Here is a 5116-nt window from a genome sequence, read left to right on the forward strand (position 1 = left end):
TTTTAAGCAAAAATTCCAAACAATCCCCGGTTGCAGCTTCTAAACTGTGAAAATTCATAACTTGTCTTTTTCTTGTGATGATCTTTTGGTTCTAGACGTTTGGACCAAAGCAGTTTTCATACATTAAGTTGGGCTTTTAGACATTGTACTGCACATTTTTCTCACTTTTTCCTGAGATATATTCAACGATGAATTTAGAAAATCAACTTTAGAAGTCCAAGATCACAAGTCCAAGACATGTGATTTATGAAAATCTTTCACACGTATGTTAAGTTGTTAACAACTCTACTAGTGTAGAAACTCATCTTTAACGTTGACATTTATTGATGAGTATGCATCCCAATGTTGGATTTTTAAAATTAAATTAACACTAGGATGTGAAGGAAACTGCCCTTGTGCTGCTTGTATTTCAGTCACCTAATAGACCATCTCTATTTACACACTCTCAACATTGCATAACTGCCTGAAGCCATTTTTTGGCTAAATGTAAACAAGGAGACTTTCCAGCTTCTTACTCGATACAGAGATATCTGTAGGATAATTGCAGGTTATAAAAGCCATTGTTTGATCCTTGTGATTATCCAATCTTGCTCTAGATATGTACTTTGTTAACTGACTGATTAAATAACAAACAGGGAGGTTATGAAACATATTTTTCATACAGGTGTGAACATAACACTGGGATTAGTCTCACAGAATCTGGCAAATTCGCGACAGTGTGTGTCCAACTCTAGAGAGATTTGGACCACAGTTGGTTTAGCTTGGCCCCCGTCCACGGTATCTAAAACAACCACTGACTGACCTGGCAACAACAATCCCACACTGCAGGGAGCTGTGTGGTTATGACACTGCTGTGACCGCTGTGTGTGCACGTGTTTTCCTTCCATATAAAAACGATGGGTGGTCCTACGTACACAGTCTTATCTCACACTGCAGGAGGCTGGAGAAGTTTGACTCTGTTGGTATGTGCATACGTGAGTTCCTTCACGCAGAAGGCTGCAGGTTCAGCTGAGGTGCACCTGATGGGAGTGAACACGACATTGCCTATACACTGATAAGGCTTTGAAGATAAATGACATTCATATTATATTTCAGCTTGGCAACCGTCTTCATAAGACCGGATTAACAAGGCGACTGATTGTAAAGTCGACGGCATCAATCCGAAGTGTATAACAGCAGCGTGCAACCATTTTTTCAACATCAGCACCAAAGCAAAGTTGACCTTTACTCGGGACTGTCTATAGATATATCTGCTCTCTCTTGCACAATAACAGCTTTTTGGCTACCAAGTTAAACTTTAATGAGCCTAGTAGCTATAGGTCATATTTTGCACAAGCCGGTCAGATAAGTGAACACATCATGTGAATTCTGCAAAGGAGCTGCAGATTCAATTGACCTTGTTTGTGTTATTGTTGCTCAGATAGAAATCAAATGCCAGGAAGCTAAAAAGACAAATAATGAGCAGTTATTGGTTATTCTTTGAATCTTAAATATAATGTAAATACAATTGAAAGTAGTGTTCACTTCTGTATATACTGTGCATACAGTATGTATTGTATTTTACAAGCTCAAAGCCACATACACTCTTCGTCAAGTCAGCATGTAAAATAAATGCAACAGAGCCTTTTGTACCATTAACTAACCAAGAGGACATTGTGAAGATAGTAAATAAATAACTTCCTCTGTCGGTCACACTGAAAAACCCCCATCACACTTTCCCAGAACCCAAAGTGATGTCCAAAAACAGCCTAGAGCAAATAATAAAATATAATAACAGCAATAAGAATCACTTGTATTTAAAAAGAGGGAGCCAACTAATATCTGGCTTTATTTACTTTAAAAATTACCGAAGTGATCGACTGATCAATATATCAACCAGCCATCTTCGTCACTCGGTTCCTTGAAGTTCGCAATGTTTTAGGACTGCATCTGTGCATCCATCATTCATACGCTGATCCTTAGGTCAACAATTAACCACTTTTAACTATCACTGAATCTATTATTTTAATCACTTGTGATAAAAACAGTGAATAATGCATCGTTTCACCTGATATAATTAACTTGAGTCCACGTCTTTACATTATTATTTTGTACATATCAGTCAATAATTGGGTTTAAAGATAGACGATAGATAGACAGATGATTTAGGAAGCTGTTGACAAAACAAGACATTTAAAGAAATCACCTTGGGTTCTGCGATAGTCCGAGTAATTTTTGATTAAAAAAAAACTTATATTGGCAGGTGAACTGATAACAGAACACAGTATAATAACTATTTAATAATCAATTATTGCTGAAACACAACCTTGTTTCATTTCAGCAGCTCAGTTATGCGAGTGTGCACAACAATGTCCTCTGGTGCACATATGCAATGCATGACGGTTCCTTCACTTGTGTTTATAAGCACAACATATGGAGAACAACGCGTCCTACTTCAGATCCACAGCCACGTTACGTAATACGCTGAGGATTTGCATGTGCATCCTTCAAACCCACGTTTCGGGATCATGCATAACACACAGATCTGTGCATGAGGAGCAAGGGGCTTTGGGTTTTGATCGCCACCAGAACATTCCAGCACAGGCACTTCGCTGTGACCGAGCACCAGCGGAGGTGAGGAAGCCAGGAAACGAAACTACACGAGCTGCACTGCAACGGAAGACGAGACAGAGAAGCGAAAGTCCAGATTCACGAAGCACTGGACGTAAATATCTCCACAATCCACCGTCAAACTCCAGGTGATTGTGGAGCATCTCAGCTGCTTCATGCAGCAGCAGCAGAACCAGTCAAATACCCACAAAAACAAACCATCGTGTCAAATGTCAGTAAAAGTGAAAGCAAGAGGAATCGTTCAGTTTATCTTCGGGCCATTTAAAACGAGAATAAACCAGAAATATTGATTTATTACGGGGCAGTTCCTTCTTCTGCCACCGAGTTAGCTTCCCGTGCCTGCGGAGGAGCTCCGATGGAACTAACCGTTAGCCGTTAGCTCCCAGTCAACACATCATAAAGCCACAAACGACATTTAACACCCGCGGTATTCTGGTGCAAATTACTCCCCGGTGGAAGACGTGGACCCAGAGAACAAATTAACGAGCCACAAGTGTTAAAAAAAAAGAAAATTAACCAGAGACACAACACACACACAAGCGTCTGACACAGTTAGCTTAGCATGCTAGCATTAGCTGCTAAGATGCGCAGGGGGGTGGGGGGGTGAAGCGCTGCTAGCCGGGGGAAGCTAGTCCGTCGCTCCGGGGGCAGCGGCTACCTTACCCGGTCAAAAACAAGCAGCGCCGCGGGGCGAGATGCATCAATTTCTGGTCCAGTTCTTGATGGTCGACGTCCGGAGAGACGACGAGTTCGACGGGATCAGAGCTGGAGGAGGACCGGCTTCGTCGAGAACATGGCAAAGATACTCGGAAATTATGTGGTTCCTGTTTTTCTGCTTCTTCTTTTTTTCTGGTAGCTCGGACTGGACTCAGATGCCTGTTTGCAGGTCGTCGCTTGGCGAGTGTACACACACACACACACACACACAAACACACACAGGGACACACACTCACTCAGAGAGAGAGAGAGAGAGAGACTCACACACAGAGAGAGAGAGAGAGAGACACACACCCTCCAGGGACGAACCTGCCAAATACTGAGCCCTCCTCTCTCACTGTGAACACAGCGGGAGGCAGCTGCCAAATACTGACTCCGCCTCGCAGACAGTAAACTTCACACATTCAGAGAATATTTAATAAATACATTTTATTTTCATCGATGAAGTTTCTCTGTCCGTGTTCATCCGGTTTATACACTTCATCCTGTTTGTCTTTAGATTTAGTTTTTACTGATTTATTATGACTTTTACAGTGGTTTTTGTTATTATATTTATTTAATCACTTTGTTTTAGTTTAGTCTTATTAAAGAACACATATGAAGCATAATTCAGCCCAAAAAATATATATCTTGGTGCACAATTAATCATTTTTAATAATTTGAGACAGACTTTACTCTCTTTTAAGATATAGGTCTGAGAACTAAGTGATTTTGTCCATTTCATGTTATATTGCTACATTATTTAGTACTTTAATGTGAATAAGTGCAGTTTTATCCTCTTAGTTATGTCTGTGTCTTAATTTGTTTGTGATCATCTGTCAAATAATCCACTTCTCTGTAAATGATTTTAGTCAGAGTTAATGTTGTTGGGGTGTTTGATAAAGAATTTGTTATAGAACTTATTGTGTGATTTATTTTTGTTTGGAGAGCATCACATTCCAGTGTTAATGTATATTGTATCTTGTATGTCCACATGGGCTGTTTGCCCATTGGTATCTGTGAGACATAATAACTACCAACATGAGTTATTGCATTCCATTATTACTTCATATTGCCCATGCTTCATCATGATGTATATACATCACAGAGGTGCAAGTTATCAGACGCATGCATATTAATTATGGTATGTACGTACATTTTTAACTACCAGTACATTTACTTAGACTTACTCGTCTGCTATCTTCATTGTATCATGAAAGTACTCAGCAACCCAGAGTTAACATTTTTCGCAGTTGGAATCTAATGTGTAAAATCCACTAAATTGCTTTTTCTGGAGCTTTCATCATCACTGTCTTCATCTGCCCAGTGGACTTAGGCATCACTTTATCTTCACATATGAATAATTCAACAATCTGACTCGACTCTTTTTTTTTACAGAGATTATACCATTGAATCGTATATACTAAGAAAAAGCAGTACCACTTATTCCTATTGGTATTATTTCCAAAACAATAGAGTAACAAATATGAACAAGTCTTTAATTCTGATTTAAAAAGTGATTTTATAACTGAAGCCAAAATAACGAAAAGTCAATAATGTAGCACAGATATTATTTAGTGTTATTAAGATTTTTAAACTTTAAAAGTGACTTATTTTATCTATAATATCTCAATATGTATGAGCATCAATATGAATGTTCATTGTTTCACTTTCATTTCACAGTAATATGTCAGTTTGTATATACCGCCACCTGGTGGACTGCTTGCCTCACAACACTTAAGTTTAAATGTTCCTCTTTACTTCACCTGTTAAACTGTTTTCTCTCAACAAATAAAATACAAACACCAGC

General features: G+C 39.0%; 1 protein-coding gene across 9 annotated transcripts in view; it reads right to left on the bottom strand.

The window, feature by feature from the left end:
• The window catches only part of fam13b (family with sequence similarity 13 member B), a 64263-nt gene extending 60678 nt beyond the window's left edge, over nt 1-3585 (bottom strand). For 4 of the 9 annotated variants that reach the window (XR_004615186.1, XM_034598071.1, XM_034598072.1 and 1 more), the window contains exon 1: nt 3274-3582. The gene's annotated coding sequence lies outside the window, so the exon portion shown is untranslated. Of the gene's footprint in view, nt 1-3273 lie in introns of all 9 variants that reach the window. The other 5 variants (XM_034598075.1, XM_034598074.1, XM_034598073.1 and 2 more) reach the window with 2 other exon arrangements.
• Nucleotides 3586-5116: the final 1531 nt, after the last annotated feature.

Source organism: Hippoglossus hippoglossus, chromosome 10 (genome assembly GCF_009819705.1).
Source record: "Hippoglossus hippoglossus isolate fHipHip1 chromosome 10, fHipHip1.pri, whole genome shotgun sequence".
NCBI classification, from domain to species: Eukaryota; Metazoa; Chordata; class Actinopteri; order Pleuronectiformes; family Pleuronectidae; genus Hippoglossus; species Hippoglossus hippoglossus.